Source organism: Colobus angolensis, unplaced genomic scaffold, assembly GCF_000951035.1.
Source record: "Colobus angolensis palliatus isolate OR3802 unplaced genomic scaffold, Cang.pa_1.0 Scaffold78, whole genome shotgun sequence".
Lineage (NCBI taxonomy): Eukaryota > Metazoa > Chordata > Mammalia > Primates > Cercopithecidae > Colobus > Colobus angolensis.
Window position 1 is genome coordinate 2,945,204 of NW_012121598.1, and position 14,459 is coordinate 2,959,662.

Sequence of the window (14,459 nt, forward strand, 5' to 3'; positions counted from 1 at the left end):
CTGAGCATCTGCCAAGAGACTGAATGACTCAGAACCAGATGATTTTATAACAACACATATGGAGAAACTGAGGTCGAATGTGGGAAAGAGATTTGGTTAGCGTTTCACATAAGTGATATCAGTGTGGTGCAAACAATTCAGATGTTAAAAAGTGGGGGAAAAAAAGGCAAAGATAAATGCTTCCAAAATTAGAGTGGGTTGGCTTGATTCTGAAATCACTGCAGCAACTCCATTACAGAGGCTCAGAAATGGTCCACAACAGGACATCTGAACTGTGGCTAGCATCTGAGCCATTCGAATCGTCAGAGGCTGTCTCTGCAGTTCACAAAGATAAGCTCGATGATTGAATCTTATTAATATCATCTATATCAATCACAGTGCTGGCCACGTACTATGCATTCAAGAAATGTTTATGCAAGAAAGGGTGGAATTGTTTTCATCATTTTGGATCATACCTTCTACATCAGCTGTGTACTTCCTGCTTTTCTTCTTCCATTTGAAGCTGAATGAAGACAGAGGGGGATCCACCCCTCCCTAAATCTTTTTCCTTGAAACAAATGAGCCTGCTGGAAACCCTGAGTCTCTGGCACCATTGTTAATACAGTTTCTCTGTCTTTCTCTCCTTTTGATTTCACCTTAATAAGCCCTAAGCCTATTAATGCTTCTACCTGGGGAAGCCAGCAAGGGGAGAAGAAGGAACACCACCTGCATTTTGACCTTCCTTTTCTCCAGGAGCCAAATTATGTTATTTTTGTAAAAGCATCTCTCCTTTTTTTCCTAGTTATCTCTCGGAGATGATGGTGGATCTCCTCCGTGTGGGGGCTGCTTATCTTGGAGGGGGTCTGGTGGTGGACTTTTAAAGTTGGTCCAAGCTGAGCTGGCTGTCTGCAATTCTTTGTGCTATTTATTTACTTTTTTTAAAAAAGGAAGAATCATCTATTGCTGTCTCCTCTGGCGTGCTGGTGTAGCAAATGTGAGTGAACGTTTTCATTTTCAGCTCCAGTTTCTTAATCCCTTGCAGTGGAAGAAAGACAGTAGGCCGGTAAACTCAGAACTTCCCAGGCCCCACACTCATGCTCAGCTTTACGGTAAATATTGTAATACTGCCCCAGGAAAGTGGGACACAGGCATGGGAGAATGTCTAAAGGCAGTCTGAGTGTGCTCCAGTCAGTCGTATTTTCTTCTATGACAAATAGTTATCCTTTTGGTGAAATCTGTTTAAAATGCTAATCCAGGTTTGTTATAGTTGGCCTTAGCCAGCAAGCCTGCAGGCCTGCCAGGCCGAGCAGCCATGTGTGACCCTGTTCCTTGAAAACAGCTTCACCCAGGGCTCAGGCGTCTTGTGGAAGAAAGGTTTGCTACATTATAAAACCAAGGCAGTGGAGGCCAGAGCTAAGAGCAAGTGGCCTTGGAGTTTTCTTATTTGATATGAAAAAATTGGCAAAGCCTATTTCAGGGGGAGATCAGGGTTCAAAAAACAGTGGTCAGGAAACACTGGATAAGGCTAAATTTAGTGGTACAGAGAACTTTGATTCCTCCACCAGCCTCTTCATGTGGGATCAGATAGGAGAGCTGGTGTAAAAGCAAGCAGCCAGCGGTAAAGTGTTGAATATGAATGTGCGGGCTCATCATGGGCTGGCTGCTGAGTGGGGTCATCTTTGTGGCCAGAACTGCTGTCTGTTAGCTCAGTTCGATTGCATGGGCCTTGCTGGCCTGGAGGAAGCAGTGACAGAGGCAGACCCATGCTTATCCAACCTCAGTGCCCATAATAGAGAAAAATTAAAGTAACACCTGAAAAATAAAAAAAGAAAAACAAAAAATGGCTACACAGCCAGGCAAGAAGGAAATGAAGACAGGATGGCTCTGAGCTGTGTACTCTCCTTTTTTTCTTATTGTAGGTTAAACTATGTTCTATAGAATGCTGAACTTCCACAAACATCTAACCTAAATATCCCCTGTATTAGGAAAACAGTCAAATTTCATAAAAAAAATGAATTAAAAGGGAGCCCAAAATACTATTTTATGAAACTGAAGGCAGCTTTTTGAGTATAATGAGTAGGGTGTCTATGTGTGCAAAGATTAAGAGTGAGGGCAGGTAGTACACTTTTATTTAAAGGATTCCTGGTTAGGGAGGTAAGGGTATGGCCAAGAATGAGATTCTCAAGACAAGAGAACCTAAATTACTGCGCACAGTAAGGCAATAATAACAACAAGAACTTGCTGTCATGTGAAATGAGGTTTTCATTTCCTCTGTTCCAGTCTCAGTAACAGGGTAGGGAAGAGAAGAGTGGACAGGAGATTCAATGAGGAAAGCATAGGTCCCAGCAATAAGATGAGGAAGCCAGGGTCCAAGGAAGGAGCTCTCAGGACAGGATGATGGGGATGTGCCAATAGTGAGAGCTCAGCAACTATGACGTTGCATAACTGCTGTGGTTTGAATGTGTGTTCCCCCAAATTCATGTGTTGAAATCCTAACCCCGCTGGGATGGTATTGGGAGGTGGTACCTTGGGGAGGTGATTAAATCATGGGGCAGAGCCCTGATGAATACAGTTAGTGCCCTTAGAAAAGAGACCCCAGAAAGCTCCCTTACCCCTTCCACCATGTGTGGTCTCAGCAAGAAGATGGCCGTCTACGAACTAGAAAGTGGGTCCTCCCTACACACCAAATCTGCCTTGATTTTGAATGCCCCGGCCTCCAGGATTGTGAGAGGTAAATATCTGTTGCGTATAAGCCCCTGAGTTTATGGTATTTTTGTTACAGCAGCCTGAACAGACTAAGACAACAAATGCTACAATCACTCTCCGGCTTTCCTCACACCTTTTTAAAAAGAGCTTGAAGAGCCATTAAGTTTAGGATCCACCTGGTGATGAGGCTGCTTTGGGTACACTGTGCTCACACTGCAGGTCACAGGGACCCAGAGGCCAGAGAGGACTGAGAAAGTGAGCCAGGTTGGGAGAATGCTGTCAGGTGACACCAGGACACATGGGGACCATCTAGGAATTCTCAGAAATGTCCCCCAAAACAGTCAAAACCATGGTCATCAAAATGAGGAATGAGCTGAAGCTGTCTCACTTTAATAGTTAAGCCAAAGTTAACCCAGAAGTCTGGGAATTGGGAAGACTGTGTCACATGGCTACAGACACTGCTCATATTGATGAAAAACATAGATACCACGTTGTTCTGTGAGCACAATGGGGCCCACGTGCACACCAGGATAGACAAACACCTGGTTTCAGAAATGCTGATTCGGCTGTCCCTACCGTCTTCCATAATTCCTGGCACACTTCCTCATCTCCCTGCCTCCTCTCCTATAATCTTCTCCTCACATCTCCCTGGCTGCGTAGCAATTAGCAAGCCTGGTGGTGCAGGTCCTGCAGCGCCTGGCGGCTACACTGTCAGTCAGCAGCTTTATGCCAGCCAAGGAGTGTGGGAGGCTGTGATGATTTATTGAATTTATTGTTTCTACTAATATGAGTAAACAGGCCAAACTACTTTTAAAAAACCAGAAGTGAAACTGCTTCTCCTGGGGAATCATTAATATAAAATAAAATGATTGGTGGAGAGCTTTAATGTAATATCATGCTAAATGTAGAATAGTACAAGGTTAAATTGCTTTCTGCTATCTGTTCTTTTTGTCTTACAGTCTAACACTCTGTATGATATTATCATTAAACCACATAAAATGTTACTTCCTCATTATCCTGAGACTTGAGTAAATACTTTATTTTGGTTCTTTAAGTTGCTTTTTTTTGAGGGGGAGCGGGGGGTGGGTGCTTATTTCTATTTTTAAAATTTATTATTACTGAATTAAATTTACATATAAATAATGAGCTTAGAAAAATATATTCACCCGTGAAACCACTACCCTAATCAAGACATAGAATGTCTCCATCATCCCAGAAAGTGGCCTTATGTTCCTTTCCAGTTACTCCTAACCAAAGCCATCCCCTGCAAGGTCACCACTGTTTCCGTTTCAAAGGTTAGTTCAGTCTGTTGCCGAACTTCATATAAACAGGGGCATGCTGTATGTAGTCTTTGGTGTCTGATTCCTTTGCCTCACAGGTTTTTAATATTCATTCATGTTGGTGTATGCCCCAATGATTTGTTCATCTTTATTGCTGAGTCCTATTCCATTATATACATGTAACACAATGTGTATATTCATCCTACTGTTGATGGACATTTGGGGAGTTTCCAGTTTGGAACTATTGTGATTAAAAGCTGCTATAAAGGTTCTTATGCAAGTGTTTTTGTAGGTATGTTTTCATTTGTCTTGGGTAGGAGTAGAAGTGTAAGATCAAAGTGTAGACGTATGTTTAACATTAAAAGGAACTGCCAAACAGTTTTCCAAAGTACTCACAACGTTTTTCATTTCTACCAGCACAATAGGAGAGCCCTGGTTATTCTACATCCTTGATGCCTTCTTTGATGTTAGCCATTCTAGTTGATGTGAAATGATGTTTCGTTGTTGATGTAGTTTGGATGTTTGTCCCCTCCAAATTTCATGTTGAAACATGATCCCTGGTGTTGGAGGTGAGGCTTAGTGGTGGTGTCTTGGTCATGGTGGCAGATCCCTCATGAATGGCTTGGTGCCCTACTTGCAGTAAAGAATGAGTTCTGACTCTATTAGCTAATGTGAGAGCTAGCTGGTTAAAAGAGTTTGGTATCTCCTCCTCCCTCTCTCTCTTGCTCTCTCCCTCACCATATGATACGCCTGCCCCGCCTTCACCATCCACCATGATTGTAAGCTTCCTGAGACCTCACTAGAAGCAGATGCCAGCACCATGCTTTTTGTACAGTCTGCAGAACTGTGAGCCGAAATAAACCCCTTTTCTTTATAAATTACCTGGCTAGCCTCAGATGTTCTTTTACAGCAACACAAAATGGACTAACACAATTACAGACTTAGTTTTTATTTCCCTTATGATGATGGTGATCCTATTTCCATGTGATTTTTGGCCATTTGCATATTTTGTTTTGAGAAATCTCTATGTAAATATTTTTTCCATTTCATTATTGAGCTATTATCTTTTTATGTTATGGTTATTTATAGATGTATTTACACATTCTAGATAAAGTCCTACTATGTTCTCCAGCCTGTGGCTTACCTGTTTATTTTCTTAACAGTACTTTTTAATGAGAATTTTTTAGCTTTGACAGAGTCTAGTTTATCAACTTTTTTCTTTTATATGTAGCATTTCGTCATTTCCTCTAGGCAATCTTCACTTACCTGTTTGAGTGGTTTTTCCGCTGAATCTTAAAAAAAAATTTAGAAAGTGTTCTCAATAATAAAAATGCCAGATTACCTATGATTTTAAAAATATCTCTTTATTTTTATTATTTTAATTTTTATTAATTTATTAATTTTTATTATTTTATTTTATTAAAATAAATTATTTTATTTTTAGTTGCTGGTAAACTGATTTCAGCTTGGGCAGGGGAAGCCCTGATTTATAGTATTTGTCAATTTCCATGGTGTGCATACTCCCACCATGGCTGATTTTAAACTGTGATTTAAAAACTGGCTTACAAAATTCCTGAATATTTGACAGTGGGCTCTCATTAGCTATTATGAGCCCCTCCAGCACACCACTGCAAATGCCACATGAAAACGTGTGGCCAAAGATAAACCCTTAGGGAAACATTGTTTCCAGGAACACTAGAAAGATGCCATGTTTTGAGAGACACTTTGGAGCAACAGTGACCATGACTGACCTCAGAGTCAGATCTGACTTCCAACTATGGTTCATATACACAGAAGTGCAGATCAGAGTGATGTGAAAGCCAAAAATTCAACACTGAAAATGATGAACCCACTGTCCTGGTAAATTAGTTTAAGAGTAGAGGGTCTGCTGATATTCCAATTACTGATAAGATGAAGAGGCAACTATCACCTGGAAATGCTAAAAGGAAACTGTATGGGAAACTGGAGGACCTGATAGGCTGGGGCAAGAGGATAGACACTGACACTATAGACAAAGGGAGCAGAGTAGAGACCGATAGGGAACGACTCGGGAAGCCTCGGGACCCATGGATGTATCTTCTACTAGTAAGTTCACCTGGAGTAGGAACTGAACGTTAAACCACAAACGCCAGTGAGAAGGTAAGTGGATATGTGTCATCCACCCCTGCTGTGGTGAGGGACATGCTGACGTTACACCACAAGAAAGGGCCATGGGCTCAAAACACCTTTGAGTAATGAGGAAGAATCTCATACATTACTTTCTTTTCATCAAAAAGATAAGAAAATTCATAGTAATCTCCTACCATGGTAGTAAAGAAAAAGAGGCATTTCACAGCAATCATTCTGCAACGAATTTTCATATTAGAGTGGGGAAAGCCTAGAGATTTACAGCTGCATATGGTTCTCTGTAGCAGCAATAACAGAAATAGGGAGCAGGGAACATATTTTGAAAAACCTGTACTCTTTCAAAACTAAGCTTTGACCAATTATAGACAGATTTGGAAGCATTTCCAGTTTAAATATATTAAAGTTATTTTATGAAATATACTATATTGCATATATATACATATATTTATATTTAACTTAGTTTAAATCATAACAACATGAATCCACTTATACTCACTAACGAGCTTACATAGTTGTCCCTCTGTATTCGTGGGTTCAGCATCTGCCTGCAGATACTGCAATCCACAGACTACAAATATTTTTTAAAAAACAATTAAAAATAACAATACAAAATTCAAAGTAACGCAAATTTAAAGATAGTACAAGAACTATTTTCATAGCATTTACATTGTATTAGGTATTATAGGCAATCTAGAGATGATTTAAAGTATATGGGAGGATATGCATAGGTTATGCAAGTTCTGTTCCATTTTATATAAGGGACTTGAGTATGGGGGATTTTGGTATCCACAAGGAATGAATCCTTCATGGAATACCAAGGAACAACTGTATAATAAAAATTCCCCAGTGCCAGTACTTTATATTCATCCCTTGATCCAGTTTCCCCACTTCCCTCCATTCATAGAGGAAACTTTTCTTCATTTCAGGCCCCAGTGGTTTTCCTAACTCTACTATCTGCTCAGTCATGAACTAAAAAGATATTTCTTTCACACTAGTGTGGCAAATTTTTAGAAACAGGAAGTCCATATATTTTTAGGATCACTAAATAATAGGCTTGTAGGGGACCTGCTCATCAAGGTGCCCCCACCCACGTGCTCTTTCTCAGAGAAGCTGCCCCACCCTCTCCAGCACAGCAAGCTGCAGAGCCTCAACCTCATCCACACCCCACTCCTGTTTACAGCTGATTACATGAAGCTTAGACGCCTGAAACAAGCAGGGCTTGATAACGGGAAAATGGAGATCTAGGTAGCTCATCTTGGCTACTGGGTTTGAGAAGTTATGTAGAACTGGGACTGAGGGTACTGCTTTCTCTCATATTTACTCTCTTCTGCAGAGAGGAAGGATGAAGGGGAGGGACTTTCTAGTCTAACTCCCTCATGATTCCTAGTTGTACTTCTTGCTTATTGGTAATGTGTGCTGCTTTTTAATCTTTTCAATGACAGTATCTTTTTTACATTTTTGTTTGAAAAGTTTTAATGAGGTTCTGTTTCTTAGGAACTAAGTTTCTCTGATAAAGACAAGCTCATGTTGGCTTGAGGAGATAGAAAATGCTGATAGAAGCTACAGTGGCCCAATGTGAGAATAAATGAGAGTCTAGCCAGGAAAACAACAACGTCTTTAAGCGTTTCCAACAGAGAGAATTTAATGCAGGGAGCTGGTAACCCACATGATAAGGGAGCTGAGCACCAGTCAGAAGATGATGAGAAACCTAGAGTTTAGCAGCAGCAGGAAGCCACTATCACACCTAGTCTAGAGGGACAAAGAGAGCAGGAGGTGTTACTGGAATCAAAGGTTTGGGTTTTGTTGGGGGTTGGGGTTCTGGAACCACGAAGGGCCTGTCTGGTGAGAGATGGAACAGAGGCATAGCTACTGCCAAAGAAACCATCCATGGCACAGTGTGAGGGGAGAAATACTTCTGGACTTCTTCCTTTCCCCATTCTGCAATTTTCCTGTTAGTGTCTTCCACTAGGTAAATTCAGCCAGAAGCCAATTGACCCTAAGTACGATAATGTGGAGAAGAGCAGAGGAAGGAAAGAAATGAATCTGAGGTCCAGGACTGGTACAGTGTAGATGCAAGGCATTCTTCTCTCTTTGTCAGCGGAGTGAAATAATCATGAATATTATGTATATGGAAACAACTTAAGTGGCCAACGATAGGTAAACGGTTAATTGGTTATAAAATATTATGTGGCCTTTAAAAATAATATTTAAAAGAATCTGCAATTATATGAGAAAACGTTAAAAGTTGAAGGTTACATAAAAATTTAGAAAAATATTACATATAATTTCAGCTACTTAAATTATATGTAGAAAACAACTGCCAAGTATGTATATCAAAAGTTAAATATTGTTCTATTTTAAGATAATGGATCTTTGTATTTTCTTATTTATAAATATTTTTTGTATTGGGAAAATTATCAACATTGAGCATCTATTACTATTATAACTGGAAAAGATTATCTTTATCACCACTTGGAATATGAAATCCATCAGGGAAATGAATATAGCTCCCAGGAAGTTTATCTGCCATTTGGTGACGTGACTATTAGAAATGATAGTCATGATGCTCTCATCTTCCTATAGTATTTTGCGTTTTATGAAACACTTGAACTATTTTTTCTTTATAATCTCACGAACTAGCTTTTCCTGTCTTGCAGAGAAAGAAATAGAAATGTTACAAGATAAGACTAGTACTAAAAGTGAGAGCCAAATTCGGAGCCTTGGTGTCCCTTGCCAAAGCACTCTGGGAGTCAGTACTCTTCTCCAACTACTTCAGAGTTTCCTCTTTCAAGACACATGGTAGGAATATACTTTTCTACTTCCTGGGAAGTGTGGTCATGTGATGTGCCTTGGCCAATGAAATAGCAGCATAAATAATATGTTTTACTTTCTGGTAGAAACTGTAAAAGCTGGCGTACAATTAGTGACAGTCTCTTTCTACAATCATGATCGTTGTGGGAACACATCTAGAATGAAGCCTCCATAAGCCTAGGCCTTTGAGAATCCCATCTATTCACCTGCTTTGGGCAATAATATAGCACGAACAAAAAATAAGCTCCGTTGGGCTAAGACACTGAGATTTCAGGGATGTTTGTAAAGCCTAACCTAACCCATTTTGATCAAAACAGAATTTATTTTCTTCACAGCACTAAAATGTGTATCTGATATTTCTATTCATATCCAAAGATAATTGAGTAGTGACTACTTGTATAAACAGTCCATATACTGTACAAAAAATGAAAATATCAGAGCAGAATAGTCAAAGATATATGTTTTATTTGTCTAGAATAACTTTATAAGTGATACAGAAGTAATTGTGTAAACTCAAAAAGAGATGGAAATAACAAATGTGGTTTGGAAAAAATCTCCCACGCACTACTTTTTTGCTTTCTCTTCCTCTTCTCTTCTTTAAAAAATGTAAATTGGTTTCCTTCCTTCCTGTATCAAAAAGCCATTAAGGCAGACCCAAATGTGTAGGTGATCTGAAGTAAGCAGGCTCAAGCAGGGGTTGGGCTTGCAAGCAAGGAGGGGGCAGCCAGGTGGGGTCAAGAGATTGATTACATACCAAGAGACTTGGGTAGTGGGAACACTGGGTGACAGCTTTCTCACTGTCAAGCAAGAGAAGTACAAGTATGAAAAGGAGAAAATTTAAAATAGACCCTGTGGTATTGGATTGGAATTGGAAGTAGCAATGATTTTCACTGCAGTTGAAAAGTAAAGAATGAAAGAATGAATACTATCTACATAGACACACACACACACACACGACTGATCTTCAGGTGTCAGGGGAAGAACAGGATATATATGAAAGTGAGTCTGGAAAACTTTTTGGGAAAGAAAATAAGGAAATGATCAAAGAACGATGAGGAAATGCCCAGAGTTCACATACATAGGGTCTTTCATTGACCAAACTTGGGCAACTTGAGCATCAAAATAAATAATAAGAATTGTTTATAATCCATTGAATTAACTAGAAAGCCAAGAGTCTAGACTGATATGAATAAATGAATAAATTCATCAGTGAAAAGGGAAAATCCTTCCTTATGACAGGAAGCCAGCTAATAAATGTAGAAGGAATGACAGTATTGGAAAATAACCATTTAGCAACCATCACAATAATCATTAATCTGGACAAGAAACATATTGATGAGTGCAAAAACATGTGGTTATTGACTTCAAACTATACTACCAGGCTACAGTAATCAAAACAGCATGGTATTAGTACAGAAACAGACATATAGACAAATGGAACAGAACAGAGAACACAGAAATAAGCCCTCACATCTACAACCATCTAATATTTGACAAACCTGACAAAAACAAGCAACGAGGAAAGCATTCCCTATTTAATAAATGGTACTGGGAGAACTGTCTAGCAATATGTAGAAAATTGAAACTGGATCCATTCCTTACACCTTATACAAACATTAACTCAAGATAGATTAAAGACTTAAATGTAAAACCCAGAGCTATAAAAACCTTAGAGAATATCTAGGCAATACCATTCAGGACATAGGCACAGGCAAAGATTTCATGACAACAACATCAAAAACAATGGCAACAAAAGCAAAAATTGACAAACGGGATCAAATTAAACTAAACAGCTTCTGCAGAGCAAAGGAAACTATCAGAGCAAACAGACAACCTACCGAATGGGAGAAAATTTTTGCAACCTATCCATCTGACAAAGGTCTAGTATTTAGAGTTTACGAAGAACTTAAACAAATCTACAAGAAAAAAACAAACAACTCCATGAAAAAGTGGGCAAAGGACATGAACAGACACTTCTCAAAAGAAAACATTTGTACAGCCAACAAACATATGAAAAAAGCTCAACATCACTGATCATTAGAAAAATGCCATCTCACACCAATCAGAATGGTGATTATGAAAAAATCAAGAAATCACAAATGGTGAGGCTGTGGAGAGATAGGAATGCTTTTACACTATTGGTGGGAACATAAATTAGTTCAACCATTGTGGAAGACAGTCTGGTGATCCCTCAAAGACGTGGGAGCAGAAATACCATTTGACCCAGCAATCACATTCCTAGGCGTATACCCAAAGGAATATAAATCATTCTATTGTAAAGATTGATGAGCATGTATGTTCATTGCAGCACTCTTCACAATAGCAAAGACATAAAATCAACCCAAATGCCTATCAATGATAGACTGGATAAAGAAAATATGGTACATACACATCATGGAATACTATGCAGCCATAAAAAGAAACAATATCATGTCCTTTGCAGGGACATGGATGGAGTTGGAAGCCATTATCCTCAGTAAACTAATGCAAGAAAGGAAACCAAACTCTTCATGTTCTCACTCATAAGTGGGGCCTGAACAATGAGAACACATGGACACAGGAAGGGGAATAACACACACTGAGGCCTGTTGGGAAGGGGTGGGGAAAGGGAGAACATCAGGAAAAATAGCTAATGCATGCTGGGCTTAATACTTAGGTGATGGGTTGATAGGTACAAGAAACCACCATGGCAAAAGTTTACCCATGTAACAAACCTGCACATCCTGCACACATACCTCAGAACTTAAAATAAAAATAAAATAAAATACACCTTGGCTGGGAATTAAAAAAAAAAAAAAACAAAGAAACATGGGTAAAAGCTAAATGAGGAATGGGATTTTACATTGTGTCAAAGTACAACCCATATTATATTTATTAATAACAAAGAAAGAGTAATTTTACAGTGAAGAAATCTGGCAGGCATCATTTCAATCGAGTGATCAACCTTAACACCACCAGTAACATCACAGATATTGTGTGCCACTTGAGGGAATGCATTGCAAAGATCACAGCATTTGTGGTATTTCCTCCATAAAACATGTCATTGATGTCTAATCATGAGGAAAATTCGGAAAATTCAATTTGAAGAACATTCAACAAAATGACTAGTCTACAATCTTCAAAAATGTCAGGGTCATGGAGGTCAGGGAAGACTAAGGAACAAGAGCATAGGGAGGTTTTTCTACTCTTCTTGCAACTTTTCTCTAATTTGGAACTGTCAAAATAAAGTATTAAACAAATCTCTTAGCATGGCACGATAGGTTCACAGCAGCCACTAGAGGAGGGAGGGTCCAGTGGAGCAGAGGGGGGCCCTGTGCCGGAAGAGAGGCCTTGAGGTATCGTCAGCATTTCTCACAGTATCACCCAACAAAATCAACCCTCTTGTGAACTTCCACTGTTCCATTGCAGTAAGTGGGTGATGGGCACTAACAGTCTTGCTGGCTGGGTAAAGATGCTTTCCAATTTCTGCAAATTCCCCATTTGGAAGAGTCAGATAAGATAAGGGAATTCAGTGAGTACAGGCCAGGAAAGCAAGAGGAGAAGGGCACAGCAGGCGAATGAACCAGGGTCCAAGAGAAGCTGCAACCCAAACCGCTAAGCAGACAGCAGCCCTAGTGAGAAAAGCAGGAGCACAGAGGACTCGTCAGTGGGTAGTGTAAGAGCTTGCAGCTGGGGATCCCTGCAAAGGAAAAGAAGGACAAGGTAGGGGCCGGGAGGCCACCACCAGATAGCCAGGGTATAAAACTAGGGGAAAGGAGGCCAGATCAGAGAACCAAAGCGAAAATATGTAAAAACGAAAGACAAAAAGTAAAAATATATCAAGCTGATAAGAAGCAAAAGGTCAGCAGGGCCTCAGAGATAGGTGGATTATTTATTGGTGTTAGAAAGTGAGATTACAGAAAACTGAAATAAATTCTGTGCCTGAGAGTTTATGGGAAAGGCTGGCAGATGGGAGACAGAAATATAAATTCCAGGAAGAAAAAAAAAAAGCACAGCTAGAAAAAGCAAGGGAGTGCACATGTTGATAATATAAAGATTATACTACCTGGAATGTGATAAAGCATCAAATTTGGAGAAATCATAGCCTAGTGTTCAAAATTGGCAGGGAAAAAATAGCGACACTTCTCTTTAAAATTGCATCCTAAAGACAAGAAGCTGTTCTTACTCTGTAAAGAGATGAACATGCTATGCTCAAAACATCATTCTGGAATCAGAGGAAGTAAGAAGAAAGAGGGAAAGCCTCATCTGACATTCCTAGTCGGGAACCTCAGTCTTCTGATCCAACTGGTGGGAAGACACACAGAATTTACCTCCACAGCCTGAGGGCATTCGTTTTAGCATCCCTAGTACCTGACACAAGAGCCAGTCACACAGCAGTTGCTCAATACGTTTTTTTGTCACTATCTGAAGATTGAAAGTTTTCCCCAAAGGATAAAAGCAAATAAAGAAAAAAGGAAGAGTCTATTATTAGTTGAGATCTCTGGGAGAGTACCAGGAATAAATAATTATGGAGTAAACAGTTACATTAAGACTACCTTTTAGGATTTCATTTTAAAACATTTTGAAACAAACTTGCAAAGATTTTAATCAGCAATTTACCACCATAAATGGTTCCTGTAAAACTCCTAGAAGATACCAATGAACGTACCCAGAACAACTCCTATACATTCTTCTGTGAAATGCATTTCCCTGGTCTCTTTCCCCCTCCACCCACTCGAGTCAGGTGGTCCTAGCTTAGGCTGGAAGTCATACTACCGGGATATCCAGATGTAGCATCGCTAGTGGTAGCCCAACTGCAACTGCTCAGCCTACTCCAAAGACTCCTGCAGACAGCTGCCCTTCACACTGACTGCCCGCTGTAGTCCCTGCCTAAGCAAGAGTCTGGCTGCAGAACAGGTCCAGCCACAGTGCCCAGGCAGCAGAATGCTTGAGCGGTAGTGTCCCTAGAGAGAAACGTTCAACCAGTGAGAATGGAAGATGATGGCTTAATAGCCCAGTGTTCACACCCTCCGCTGGGGGCAATTCTGAGATGTACTTCTCACAGATTCAGAGGGTCCTCAGCATGGTTGAGCTGTGGATGCCAATGTCATTACCAAATTCTGTACTGATCCTCTTCCTGCCTCACCGCTCCACTGCTTCACGGTGCTCTCTGGGACAATGCTCCCAAATTAATGACTTGCATTCAAACCCTTATATCATAATCTGCTTTGGGGGAGAACCAAACTAAGACATCAAGGATGAGAATGTAACCTAAACAAGAGCAATCACAGTCCTGCCTTGAATGTTTTCAGATTAGAGCTAAGAGAATAAAGCCTCTTCTTGTTGGAGAATCCGGGAAAATGAGAATAGTTGCTGGTGATAATCAGGGTTCCAGTTTGGCAGAGAAAGCTGGTGTATTAGTCCATTTTCATACTGCTGTAAAGAACTACCTGAGACTGGGTAATTCATAAAGGAAAGAGGTTTAATTGGCTCAGAGTTCCACATGGCTGGGGAGGTCCCAGGAAGCTTACAATCATGGCAGAAGGGGAAGCAGGCATGTCTTACATGGCAGCAAGC

The 14,459-nt window shown here is 40.0% G+C and overlaps 1 long non-coding RNA gene across 1 annotated transcript in view; it reads right to left on the bottom strand.

Moving 5' to 3' along the window:
• The window catches only part of LOC105502176, a 43,184-nt gene that overhangs the window by 17,587 nt on the left and 11,138 nt on the right, over positions 1–14,459 (bottom strand). The window contains exon 3 of the long non-coding RNA XR_001000293.1: positions 6,601–6,646. This is a non-coding gene — a long non-coding RNA (uncharacterized LOC105502176). The remainder of the gene's footprint in view (positions 1–6,600; positions 6,647–14,459) is intronic.